A 14,613-nucleotide genomic window follows, 5' to 3' on the forward strand; every position below is an offset into this window, starting at 1 on the left:
CTATATTCGAAGTGTCTGAGTCTATGAGTGATGAGAGTAGAGACTGGAGAGAATAAAAATATCCTTAAGGATTGGAGACAATGAGTCTAAACCAGAAATAGCAGATGTCATATTTTAATATTTAATCAACATTTCATCTCTTAGATTACACTGGAGATGGGGTGGAACTACTAGTAAGATGATATAGTAGGAAGGAGAAAAGCCTTCTGGACTTGTTCAGGTTTTTAGCCTGCCAAAAAGTGACTACACTCTTATAATCTTGGCAGGCCTGGGGAAACAGTTTGAGCAGAATTTCACTTGGTGATTTACTCACTCATGTACTGAGATATTTCAAACTAATGACTGTTTTAAAAAAGGCTGTGTTAACAGCAAAGATGAACCAGTACTGTAAGAGAATCCATCACAGGCATTCACTATTCTTGTGTCCATGAATTTAACTCATATGTTAATGTCACATATGGGAACTAACTAGTAGTAACTAGTAACTACCTAGTAGTAGTTACTACTTGTAACAGGGCCACACCAGGGAACTATAGGGGAAAATACAAAATTAGGTTTAGAGGCATAGAATTGTTTTTGTTCTTGACCAACTTTAATCTTATGTTAAACCCTGGCAGCCCTATTTCTGAAGCCCATTTTTACCTCTGACCCTTTATATGTGAGTTAATAGTTTATCACACTTCTTGGCTGTACCTATGACTAGCTATTAGGTGAAACTTATTTTATTTGTCTCAAGTTAGAGGGACTCAGTATATTTTTCTCTATGCTTCTTGGCCATTTCTATGCTTGAAAGCCTTCTAGTGACGCAATACTCAGAAACAATGATTTAACTTTTTAAATAAGGAAAGTGATACTTCTTATCAAATTCTGGCTCAATTCTCTCCCCATCCTGGAGAACTGATATAATTAAAACTAGATGGGTCCAATATCCATTTCATGCCTCTGCTAGTGTAAATGGGCTGGGTGGTTTACTTATGTTTTCATTTGTAGAGTGATTCCTCTTTCATTCTCTTCCCCCTCCCTCATTCTCAGTAGTTCAGAGTCTAGTCCTTTTTTTTTATTTTTTATTTTATTTTTAAGGTTTTTGCAAGGCAAACAGGGTTAAGTGGCTTTTCCAAGGCCACACAGCTAGGTAATTATTAAGTGTCTGAGACCGCATTTGAACCCAGGTACTCCTGACTCCAGGGCCGGTGCTTTATCCATTACACCACCTAGCTGCCCCTAGTCTTTTTTTTTAAAGAAAGATTTTATTTATTTTGTTTTACAATTTTTCCCCTAATCTTGCTTCCCTCCCTCCAACCCCCACAGAAGGCAGTCTGTTAGTCTTTACATTGTTTCTATGGTATACATTGATCTAAGTTGAATGTGATGAGAGAGAAATCATATCCTTAAGGAAGAAAAATAAAGTATAAGAGAGCAAAATTACATAATAAGATAATGGGTTTTTTTCTAAATTAAAGTCTTTGGTCTTTGTTCAAACTCCACAATTCTTTCTCTGGATACAGATGCTATTCTCCATCGCATATAGCCCCAAATTGTCCCTGATTGTTGCAATGATGGAATGAGCAAGTCTATCAAGGTTGATCATCACCCTCATGTTGCTGTTAGGGTGTACAATGTTTTTCTGGTTTTGCTTATCTCTCTCAGCATCAGTTCATGCAAATCGTCCCAGGCTTCCCTGAATTCCCATCCCTCCTGGTTTCTGATAGAATAATAGTATTCCATGACATACATTTACCACAGTTTGTTAAGCCATTCCCCAATTAAAGGGCATTCACTAAATTTCCAATTCTTTGTCACCATAAACAGAGTTGCTATGAATATTTTGTACAAGTGATGTTTTTCCCCTTTTTCATGATCTCTTCAGGGTATAGACCCAGTAGTGGTATTGCTGCATCAAAGGGTATACACATTTTTTATTGCTCTTTGGGCATAATTCCAAATTGCTCTCCAGAAAGGTTGGGTGAGTTCACAGCTCCACCCACATGTAATAGTGTCCCAGATTTCCTACAACCTGAAGCAAATATCTTAAAAACCAGTTTAGGTCAAATGGAAAAAGCAGTCCAAAAGGTCAGTGAGGAGAAGAATGCCTTCAAAAGCAGAATTGGCCATATTGAAAAGGGGATATGAAAACTCTCTGAAGAAAATAATTCCTTTGGAGTGGCTAGGTGGCACAGTGGATAAAGCACCAGCCCTGAAGTCAGGAGTACCTGGGTTCAAATCTGGTCTCAGACACTTAATAATTAACTAGCTGTGTGGCCTTGGGCAAGCCACTTAACCCCATTTGCCTTGCAAAAAAAAACCTAAAAAAAATTATTCCTTCAGTTGTAGAATGTAGTTAAGGGAAGCTGATGATTTTGTGAGAAATCAAGAAACAATAAAACAAAACCAACAGAATGAAAAACTAGAAGAAAATGTGAATATCTCATTGGAAAAACAACTGACCTGGACAACAGATCCAGAAGAGATAATTTAAAAATTCTTGGGCTATCTAAAATTCAAGAACTAATCCAGCAAAATTGCCTTGGTGTACTAGAAGCAGAGGGTAAAATAGACCTTGAGGGAATCCACTGATCACCTCTTGAAAGAGATCCCAAAATGAAAATTTCCAGGAATATTATAGCCAAATTCCAGAACTCCCAAATCAAGGAGAAAATATTACAAGCAGTCAGAAAGAAACAATTCAAATATTGTGGAGCTTCAGTTAGGATGACATAAGATTTAGCAAATTCTTTCTACATTAAGGGCTCACAGGACTTGGAATATGATATTTCACAAGGCAAAAGTCCTTGAATTTCAACTGAGAATCAACTTCTCAACAAAATTGAACATACTCTATCAGGGGAAAATATGGGCATTCAATGAAATAGGGGGATTTCAAACTTTCCTGTTGAAACAACCAGAACTGAACAGAAAGATTAGTCTGCAAATACAAGACTCAGGTGAAGCATAGAGAGATGGATGGAAAGGGCAAATCATGAGGGACTTAATGATGTTGAATTGCTTGTATTCCTACATGGGATGATCATGCTGATAACTCATATGAACCTCCTCAATTATTAGGGCAGTTAGGAGGAATATATGCATACATATACATATATATGTATATATCTATATCTTTATCTACAAGGCACAGGAATGAGCTGAATATGAAGTTATAATATATTTTAAAGATGAGTTAATGGATGAGAAAGGACTGTAAGGAGAATGGGAAAGGAGAAGTGGATTGGGCTAAATTATTTTACATAAAAGAGACAAGAAAAACTTTTGCAATGGAGTAGAAGGGGGAAGGTGAGGGGAAATGAGTGAACCTTCATTCTCATCAGAAGTGGCTCAAAGAGGAAGAACATAAAAATTCAATAGGGTATAGAAATATATCTACTAAAAAGAAAAAAAGAGAGGAAAGGGATGGGAGAAAAGGAAAAGGGGGAGGGGAGCGGGGGTACCTGATAGAAGAGAGGGAAGATAGACACTTGTCAGATGGGATAGATTGATGGAGAGACAGAATTGAATAAATGGGATGGGGAGGAATATGATGAAGGGAAATAAAGTTAGCAATAGCAACTGTGGATATTGAAGCAGTTTTTCTAATGAACTCATGATAAAGAATGCAATCCATTCCAAAGACAGAGATGATTATATCTGAATACAGACTGAAGCACAAATTTTTTTCCTCACTTATTTTTTGAGGTTTTTCTATCTTTGCAAGGAGAAGGGGAGATTATGTTTACTTTTACAATAAGACTATTGTTGTAATGTGAAAAAATAAATAATTGTGGAAAAAATTAAATTACCTCCTTCACAACAACAAAAATATTGAAAATAATTCTGGATCATAATTTGCTACACCTTGATGCTTGAACTCATTAAGGCAACTAGTGCTCACTTCTATCAACTCACTTACTGTCATCCTTTTCATCTTATAGTCATATTGGTTAAAACTATGCAATTTGAAAGCCATTTCCTTTGATAGAGAATATGAAAGCATTTAAGGTTTTAATTCAGGATCTTTCATTAAATCTACATTACAGAATCAGTCAATGAGCCTAACCATTTCTTCTTGTTAGACACTTAATTTTAATGAACATATTTTAAATGAAATTTAATTGTTCATACTTCTTTATTTTAAACATATCTCAGGTTATTCTGGATTTTTGTTTCTGTGATAAAGTTTTTTTTATAAGATCAATTCAATTCAATTTAATTCAGATTTGTTATGCACGTACTAGGTTCCTAGAAGGCTGTTAGGTACAGAGGATACAAATAAGAAAAAGAGATACTTGAGTCCCTGCCTTCAAGCAGTTTATATTCGAAAGGGGGAAGAAAACACACAAAAAATGGATGAAAAAGCAGGATTTTGGGTTGGTGGGGAGGTATATTCTACATATATTCCACAAATCAAATGAAGGGAGGAATCTGGTGCACTTCTCTCTAGCCCTCCACTTAAGGGGAGAGGAAACCAAGGTGAGAGGAAAGGTGAAGGGACTCCATACCTTCCATCCATTATTCCTGATGAAGAAATTGTGTATGCAATAGAAGCCAGGCAGAGCTGCTAATGAAGAATGGAGATCAAGACACTGACTCTGCTCTGTAAGTATCTTTGGCTTTATATGCCCTCTTCCATCTTTTCTACTATAGCCTTCAAAAAGCTCTATAGTATTTACTTACAGAGGTGTTCTTCAAAAGATTACCATAGAATTTCCTTTCCCTAGATGTACAGCCCTCTTCTTTCTGAGAACTTCCTAAGCTCATTTGTTTTTATGAAGTTAGAATAACATTTTGAATACTCCTATCATTTTTTATTGAGGGGAAGTGGGATTGTGGAACAAAAGGGGTCAAGTGACTTGCCCAAGGTCTCCATAGCTAGTAAGTTAAAAATGTCTGGGTCTGGATTTAAACTCAGGTCCTTCTGACTCCCAGGCCATTACTCTATCCACTACACCCTCTAGCTGCTCCTCCCACCACTCTTGATTCATTTTCCTATTTAGAATCTCTGCTCATGAGATCATACTTATATTTTATCTGAATTCTATGAAACCTTTTTAAATCCCATGATATGTATATGAGTATTCACTTTCTCTGATATTCCAGTTTTTGGCAAGATTTCATCTTTTTTTTCAGATTACTAATTGCATTTCTTTTTGGATAGAATCAAAATTATGGAATTTTAGCTCTGGAAGGATAATTCATCGAAGTCTCTTCTATTACAGCAAAGGAATAACTAGAGAAGAAATACACTTTTGAGAGGTTCTGGGATGGAGCTTTAGGTGAAATTGAAAAAGATTTCCCTTTTCTTGGATTTGACAGGAGCAGAGCAGAAATTAATGTCTTGGGGGGAGACAGTCTTTATTATACATAAGCCATTACAATTTCCATCAATGTAGGATGATAAGAGGGAAAGTAGGAGTTGATTGGGGCTGAGAGATTGCTAGTTTCTGCTCCAAAATGCATGGAAGGTTTATTTTCACTACTTCTGATTGATGGAAATTTTCTGAGGAAGAGATGCAAGATGCCTGCATGCCTTATAGCAGATAACAGAAATTTTTTTATTTTATATTATTACAATAATCTTGTTGTAAGAGTGATCATAACCCCCCCCCCCAAGGGGATGAGAAACTTCAAGAATAGTGAGAGAGGAAATCAAGTGTACTTCAGTCTGTGTTCAGATTCCAATGACTCTGTCTCTGGGATGAACTGCCTTCTCCATCATAGCCACCAGAGAAGTTGCTTCAATATTTTTTCCCACAGTTGCTATTACTAGCTATATTTCCCTACACTCTATGCCTCCCCACTCTCATCTATTCCATTCTCTCTCTCTCTCTCTCTCTTTCTCTCTCTCTCTCTCTCTCTCTCCCTCCTTTCATCCTTTCCCTGTCCAGAAGTTTGTTGCATCCTAGTACCCTCTCCCATGATCTTCCCTCCCCTTTACCACCTACTCTCCCCTTCCCTCCCCCTATTCCCCCTTATCCCATCCCTTTCCTCTCATTTTTCTCTAGGGTAAGATAGATTTCTGTATCCTATTGTGTATGTTATTTCCTCTATGATGAGAATGAAGGCTCACTCATTCCCTCCTCACCTTCCCCTATTCCACTCCATTGTAAAAGCTTTTTTCTTGACTCTTATGTGTCCTTTATCACCCATCGAATCCATCTTTTTACTATATTACATTCAATTCCTTCCTATGCCTTGTCAATATATGCTCCTTCTAACTGCTCTTATGAGAAAATTCATATGAGTTATCAGTATCTTTTTCACATGCAGGAATACAAACAGTTCAACATCATTAAGTTCCTCATAATCAGTCCATCTTGTCCACCCCACTATAGTTCACCTGAATCCTGTACTTGGAGAGTCAACTTTCTGTTCAGCTCTGGTTGTTTCAATAAGGATGTTTGAAAGTCTCCTGTTTCACTGAAAGTCAATCTTTTCCCCTGAAAGAGGATGTTCAGTTTTTCTGGGTAGTTGATTCTCGGTTGTAAACCAAGATCTTTTGCCTTCCAGAATATCATATTCTAAGCACTATGAACCCTCAATGTAGATGCTACCAGATCCTATGTAATACTGACTATAGAGCCATGGTAGCTGAATTGCTTGTTTCTGGCAGCTTTTCGTATTTTCTCTTTGACTTGGGAGTTCTGGAGTTTGGCCATAATATTCCTGGAAGATTTTCTTTTGGGATCTCTTTCAGGAGGTGATTGGTGAATTCCCATAATTTCTATTTTAACCTCTGTTTCTAGGATCTCAGGGCAATTTTGCTGTATTATTTCTTTTTTTTTTTGTATTATTTCTTGAAAAATGAAGTCTAGGCTCTTTTCCTGGTCATGACTTTCAGGTAGGTGAAAAAAATTTAAATGATCTCTTCTGGATCTGTTTTCAAGGTCAGTTGTCTTTCCAATGAGGTATTTCACATTTTCTTCTAAATTTTGTTATTTTTTTGGGTACAATTTTATTTCTTCCTGGGTTCTCACAATGTCATCAGCTTCTTTTAGTTCCATTCTGCTTAGTTCCATTCTGCATTTGAAGGAGTTATTTTCTTCAGAGAGCTTTTTTATCTTCTTTTCCAGCTAGCCACTTCTGCTTTTTATGGTATTTTCCTCATTTGCATTTTGTGTTGCTTTTTTCCATGTGGCCTAAACTGGTTTTTAACATATTATTTTCATCAGTATTTTTTTTTGTATTTCTTTCACCAAGTTTCTGATTTGGTTTTCATGTTTTATCTGCATTGCTCTCATTTCTCCTCCCAATTTTTCCTCTCTTAATTGCTTTTTTTTTAGTTTTTGCAAGGCAATGGGGTTAAGTGGCTTGCCCAAGGACACGCAGCTAGGTAATTATTAAGTGTCTGAGACTGGATTTGAACTCAGGTACACCTGACTCCAAGGCTGGTGCTCTATCCACTGCACCACCTAGCTGCCCTTCTTAATTGCTTTTCAGAGTCTTTTTTTGAGCTCATCCATAGCCTGACCCTATTTTCTATTTCTCTTGGAGGTTTTGGTACAGAAGTTTTGATTTTGTCATCATCTGAGTATGTATTTTGATCCTCCATGGGGCCAAAATAATTTTCTATGGTCAGATTCTTCTTTTTCTGCTGTTTGCTCATTTCCTCAGCCTGTGACTGATTTATTGCACTTCCAAGTGGGGGGTTTTGGGGACAACCCACAGGTATCTTAACTCCTTCAAGATCCTATGAGAGGTTTGACTGCTCTCTTGCCTATGTTCAGGCCCTCCCCTCTGCCTTGGAGCTGTGAGGAGGGTCCCTACTCCACTATGGTGATGTTGTGAGGGCCCAAACTGCAACCTGGATCTGAATGTGGGAAAACAGCTGAGTCCTGCCCAGGGACAGCAGAAAGACCTCTGCAGTCCACCCCGCCCCCCGCCCCGGTCTATGGGCTGAGAGCTCTGGACGTGCTGGGTGGCTCTATCAACTCCAGCTGCAGGTTCTGACCTCAGGGTTGCTCTGAGGCTGGTGCTCCACTGTGCACTCACTCTGGTGCTGCAGTTCTCTCACTACCCCTTCCAGCTGTTTCTGATGATTAAACATCCCCCTCTGCCACAGACTCAGGAGCCCAGACCAGTTGTGCTGTGCCGCAGCTGTATTGCAACTTTTTCTAACCCTGGTCTTGTTGGAACAGACCAGTCCTGTAGTTGTCTTAGACTAAGAAATTGCACCACTCAGTCTTTCTGTGGGTTTTGCCCCTCTAGATTTTGGCTAGAGTCATAATTTGATGACTTTTGGAGTTTTTTAGGGAATTAGTTTTTGGGAATTCGTGCCTTCACACCACCATCTTGGCTCCCCCCCCCATACCATCAATTTTTTGAAAGTTCAGTGAGAATTAGAAACTATGGGGCTCATATACTATAGAAGCTACTAAGTAGTGTTATTGTAGCAACTCCTTTTATACACAGGATGCTGTGTTTAATCTTAAGTGACTTTAGCCTTCATTTCTTAAATAATTAAGTGTTAGAAGGTTATTCTTTTAAAGTAATTATAATATTTTCTTATTTCTTTATTTAGAAGTATATTAGTACTTTATCCTAGTATAACATTTAACAAATGATAAACACTTCTCTTTGAATTAAGTGAACTGTTTTTTTTTTTTTTTTCAAGGCAATGGAGTTAAGTGGCTTGCCCAAGCTAGGTAATTAGTAAGTGTCTGAGGCCGGATTGAACTCAGGTACTCCTGACTCTAGGGCCACTGTGCCACCTAGCCACCTGTGCCACCTAAAAAGATGCTTTGAAAGTTACACCCTTAAAAGGCAGAGATCATGACAATTTAGCTTCTTTTACAAAGTGGTCAAACTCCCAGTGTAGTGCTGTGAGTGTTTATTACATACAACTTAATATAATTTGATGTTTTTCTCTGGGCTCCCAGTAGCAACTTTCTATCAAGTAGAAAGCTAATAGTATGTATCTAAGATTTTCTCCTTTGAAGTTTATATAATTGCTGCATATTTATATATTTTTTAATATATGTTCTTTTTTATATACAGGAGGGGAAAGTATGATACACATATAAAACAGTGATTTATTTATTTTATTTTAGTACAATATTAGTCTCCCTCTCCCCTGCAATGATAGAAAAACCTCAAGAAAAATGTCGTGTACTTCAGTCTGTGTTTAGATGTCATCACCTCTGTTTTTGAGATGGATAGCATTCTTTATCATAAGTCCATTAGAAAAGTTGCTTCAATATTTTTTCCCACAGTTGGTATTACTTGCTGTATTGCCCTTTCTCCTAACCCTCCCTCTCCCTATTTATTATATTCTCATTCTCCTTTGCCCCTTCAAAAATGTGTTGTATTTGACTACCCTCTCCTACTATCTTCTCTCTCCTATCACCTACCTTCACCTTCCCCTGTCTACTTTCTCCTGTCCCTTTCCTCTTGGGTAAGTCAGATTTCTATTCTCTATTGAGTGTGCTTGTCCTCTCTGAGCCACTTCCAATGAGAATGAAGGCTCACTCATTCCTCCTCATCTTCCCCACTTCCACTACATTGAAAAAGCTTTTTCTTCCCTCTTTTACCTGAAATACCTTAGCCCATTCTACCTTTCTTTTCCCAGTTCTTTCTTGCCCCTTAACTCCATCTTTATAATACATATTACCTTCATATTCAATTCCCTCCTATGCCTTGTCTATATATGTTCTTTCTAACTGCTCTAATAAATAAGGTTTATCTGAGTTATCAATATCAACTTTCCAAGGAGGAATACAAACAGTTCATCATCATTAAATCTCTCATGATTTGCCGTTCCCATTCACTTCTCTAACATGAGTTCTGTTCTTGAAGATCAAACTTTCTGTTCAGCTCTGGTTGTTTCAATAGGGAAGTTTTAAAGTTCCCTATTTCATCAAATATCCATCTTTTTTCACCTGAATGAGGATGTTCAGTTTTGTTGGGTAGTTGATTCTCAATTGTAATCCAAGATCTTTTGCCTTCTGGAATATCATTTTCCAAGTCCTGGGAGCCCTTAATATAGAAGCTGCTAAGTCTTGTGTTATCTTGACTGTAGCTCTACAATATTTGAATTGTTTCTTTCTGACTGCTTGTAATATTTTCTCCTTGATTTGGGGTTCTGGAATTTGACTATGATATTCCTGGAAGTTTTCATCTTGGGATCACTTTCTTTCTTTTTTTTTAGGTTTGTTTTTTTTGCAAGGCAATGGGGTTAAGTGGCTTGCTCAAGGCCACACAGCTAGGTAATTATTTAAGTATCTGAGGCCAGATTTGAACTCAGGTACTCTTAACTCCAGGGCCGATGCTCTATCCCCTGCTCCACCTAGCTGCCCCCTTGGAATCACTTTCAAGAGGTGATCAGCAGATTCCCTCTATTTCTATTTTACCCTCTGCTTCTAGAATATCAGGTCAATTTTTTTGGATTATTCCTTGAATTTCAGGTAGCCCAATAATTTTTTTAAAAAAGTTTTTGCAAGGCAAATGGGGTTAAGTGGCTTGCCCAAGGCCACACAGCTAGGTAATTATTAAGTGTCTGAGGTCGAATTTGAACTCAGGTACTCCTGACTCCAGAGTCAGTGCACTGCACCACCTAGCCACCCCCAGCCCAATAATTGTTAAATTATCTCTTTTTGATCTGTTTTCCAGGTCATTTGTTTTTCCAATGAGATATTTGACATTTTCTTCTAGTTTTTCATTCTTTTGGCTTTGTTTTATTGTTTCTTGATTTCCTCACAAAGTTGTCAGCTTCCCTTAGCTCCATTCTACATTTGAAGGAATGATTTTCTTCAGGGAACTTTTTATTTTTTATTTTTTTTCATTTTTTTTGCAAGGCAAATGGGGTTAAGTATCTTGCCCAAGGCCACACAGCTAGGTAATTATCAAGTGTCTGAGACTGGATTTGAACCCAGGTACTCCTGACTCCAGGGCTGGTGCTTTATCCACTGCCACATAGCTGCCCCCAGGGAACTTTTTAAATCTCTTTTTCCATCTGACCAATTCTGTTTTTTAAGGTATTCAGCTCCTCATTGACCTTTTGGATTGATTTTTCCATTTGACCTAAACTGAATTTTAAGAATTATTTTCTTCAGTATTTTTTTCTTTATCTCCATCAACAAAGCTGCTAGCTTGGTTTTTATGATTTTCCTGCATCACTTTCATTTCTATTCCCAATTTTTCCTCTACCTCCCTTAGTTGATCTTCAAAATCTTTTTTGAGGTCTTCTATAGCCTGAGATAAATTTATATTTTCCTTGGAGGCTCTGTATACAGAAGCTTAGACTTAGTTTTCTGCTGAGTGTGAATTTTGATCCTCCATAGGGCCAAAGTCATTGCCCTATTATTTCTCCCAGCCTGTGCTCTGGTCTGTGGATGACCCCAAGCAATCCCCTCTATCCTGAAATGGTGAGATGAGTCCCTGCTGTGCTATGGATGTATGGAACCCTAGACTGCAAACTGTATCTGAGTATATACAGAATATATAAACAGAAGAATCCTGTCCCAGGGATAGCTGAGAGACATTTGCAGTCTCCCTTGACCCCCTTACCATCTGTGGGCTGAACATTCTAGAAGCTGCTGCTGTGAAGCTCTACAAGTTCCCAGATTGTGGCTGCATTGAGACCTATACTAGTCTGTCTCCCCACTCACTCTGGTGAAGCAGAGTTTTCCTTCTGACCTTCTAAGTTGTCCTTGGTAATCCCTGGGTTGAGAGATCTGGAGAAGGCCCTGCTGCCAAGGGTCCAAGTGCCCCCCAGAGACCCAGGTGCCCCACGAGCTGTTCCTGGATGGTTGGAGCAGGTTCATTCCAGTGTGGCCCTGGGCTGCACTGTGGCCCAATCCAACTGGGTGGAACAGACCCTTTCTGCAGATCTTCCAGTCTTTCTGTGGGTTCCACCACTCTAAAATTTGGTTAAAGTCATAGAGCCTTTCACCCTGCCATCTTGGCTCTGCCCCATGTTTTATGATTTCCATTTTGTTAATCAAATGTTGTAGAATAGTAACAATAATAGAAGTCCCACTGAAAATCTCAGAATGTCAACATTTTGATGTATCTAAAAAACAAATAAAAGAAGGAAGTAGATGAGGAGGAGAAACACATTGCCCAATGATAACTAGAAAACATCAACAACTGCCTTAGTCCAAGGCTTTCAATATTTGATATAACTTAAATTAAATTCAAACAAAGAAACTCAAAGGGACCTCAGAAGCTGGTTAGTGCAACTTTTACTTGACCAGAAATCCCATCTGCATCAGACCTGATTATTGATTACAGGGTCATAGGATCAAGGAACTGGACAGAACCTAAGCCAATCTAAATCCAACTCCCTTATTTTATTTATTAAAAAAAAGAGGTTCAGTGAAGAGGTTAAATGAGTTGCGAAAAATCACATACATATTAAGTAGCCTACCCCCCCTTTCCTTTAGTCATTACTCACCTAGTTTTTGCTAAAATACCTCTAGTTATGGTATATTAGGGTCTTTTTCTTTTTCTTTTTCTACTTCTCTCTGTGTTCCCCCCATGGTTTCTCATTCTAAACTTTATAGTCTAGGAAAGTAAGATTAATCCTTTATTTTTCTGAGTCTTGGACTTAAATGCTGCTCTGAGCCAAGAAGACATCTAAGTATTCTTCCTGAATAACCATCCCTAGCTCATTCTGTCTTCCTTATCAGAGCTTGAAATTATCTATTTAACCTTCTCATCACCTTTCTTTGGGAGTTAACTAGTTTATCAAAATGCATTTAATAAAATGTGGTGCTAAAATTGAATATAGTTCTCCAGACCTCATCTTAGCAATTTATGATATGACTGTCCATTTCTACCCTCTGGATACTGTTCATATCCTTGGATGCTGGGAAAGAGGAACTGAATTTGGTGATTTGTTAATTTACAAGCTGTGTTTTTTCTGTTCAATTTTATTTTTAGTTTATCCTAACAAAATTTTGATCAGTTAGGTGGCACAATGGCTAGAATACAGGACGTGCAGCAAGGAAGATTCATCTTCCTGAGTTTGAATCTAGTCCCAGATACTTATTAGCTGTGTGACTTTGGCTAGAATCGTAATTTGTTGACTTTTGGAGTTTTGGGGGGGGAAGGAGTTTCTAGGAAATGCTGCCTTCATGCTGCCATCTTGGCTCCACCCACAGGGATTCATCCTGCTGTGTGACTTTGGACAAGTCACTTAATCCTATTTGCCTCAGTTTCTGGAACTGTAAAATGAGCAGGAGAAGGAAATGGCAAAACCACTGCAGTATCTTTGTCAAGAAAATTCCAAAAGGGATCACGAAGATTCAGACAAGACTGAAATAACTGAGCAACAACAGTATCATTTTAATTTAATTTTATTTTACTTTGACTTGTCAACTTGATGTTTTTAATCCTGACATGTTGATAAAGTGCCTGAGGTGACCAGACAGCCATGGTTGGTCTGTACAGTTGTGGGTTTCCTGTTTTGTTCTTTGTAGTTCTGACTGAAGTTGGTTTCCTAACTACCATCAGAAGTGAATTAGCTTTCTGAAGGTAACTCTTACCTATAAATGTGGTAGGAAAAGAAGAATGGTGAGAATCTCAATTAGAAATGGATTTCTAAAGGCTGTTCTTGACTTCAAAAACAATTCAACTTTATCTATGATTTATTGTGTTTGCATTTACTTCATTAAACAGCTCTCAATTACATTTTTAGCTGTGTGTTGGCATCCTATTTGCCACCTGAATTTGAGTAAGGGTTCTTAACTTTTTTTCCATCATAAACCATTTTGGTAGTCTATAGAAGCTAATATACTCCTCAAATTAATGCTTCTAAATGCATAAAATAAAACATATAATATTGCAAAAGAAATAAATAATGCAATTATCAAAGCTTTTAATTTTTTTATTCATGGACACTAGATAAAGGATAGTTGATCATTAAAGTTCTGCCCCCCCCCAAACTTGGGAAATTGAAGAATTGGATTTCTGTTTCAGCTCAATATTACTTCTCACAGAATAGAAATGCACATGTGTAACCAGGCAACTCATATTTATAAGATTTTCCCTCTTGGAATCCTTCTTTGATGTTGTAACTTTCTCTAAGACCAAATCAAGTCAACACATATTTATCAAAAAATCTACTATGTCTCAAGCTAAGCCCGAAGGATTCAGAGAAAGACACATAAGACAACATACAGAAATGATTATTGCAGACTGAGGAAAGACTTTAGTTTTTAGAAGGACCAATTAGGGCTTCTCCAAGAACATAGGCTTTTAGCTGAGGATTGAAAGAGACCAGGGAAGTCAAGCTGCAGAAATGAGGGAGAGACGTCCAAGCATAAGTACCACCTATGGAAAATGTTCAGAGCTGGGAAAGGGAGAGCTGTTTAAGTCAATGTCACTGAATCATAGAGTACATAGGGAAAGTAGAATAAGTGTGTGGAAGATATGAAAAAAACTGGAAAAGCATGAAACAAGGTAATGAAATGCTTTAAAAGCTAAACAGAGAATTTTATATTTGAGCTTGGAAGTAATCGAAAGCCACCAGTAGGGTGATTTGGTTAGTTATACATTTTACAAAGATTATTATGATAGTTTGAAATGTCCAATGGCTAGAGATTTGAACTGGAGTTCAGAAGATAGGATAGGGCTAAATAAATATATCTAACCATTATTAATACTGAAATAATAATTTAA

The sequence above is a fragment of the Macrotis lagotis genome, chromosome 2 (genome assembly GCF_037893015.1).
Source record: "Macrotis lagotis isolate mMagLag1 chromosome 2, bilby.v1.9.chrom.fasta, whole genome shotgun sequence".
In the NCBI taxonomy this organism is placed as follows: Eukaryota; Metazoa; Chordata; class Mammalia; order Peramelemorphia; family Peramelidae; genus Macrotis; species Macrotis lagotis.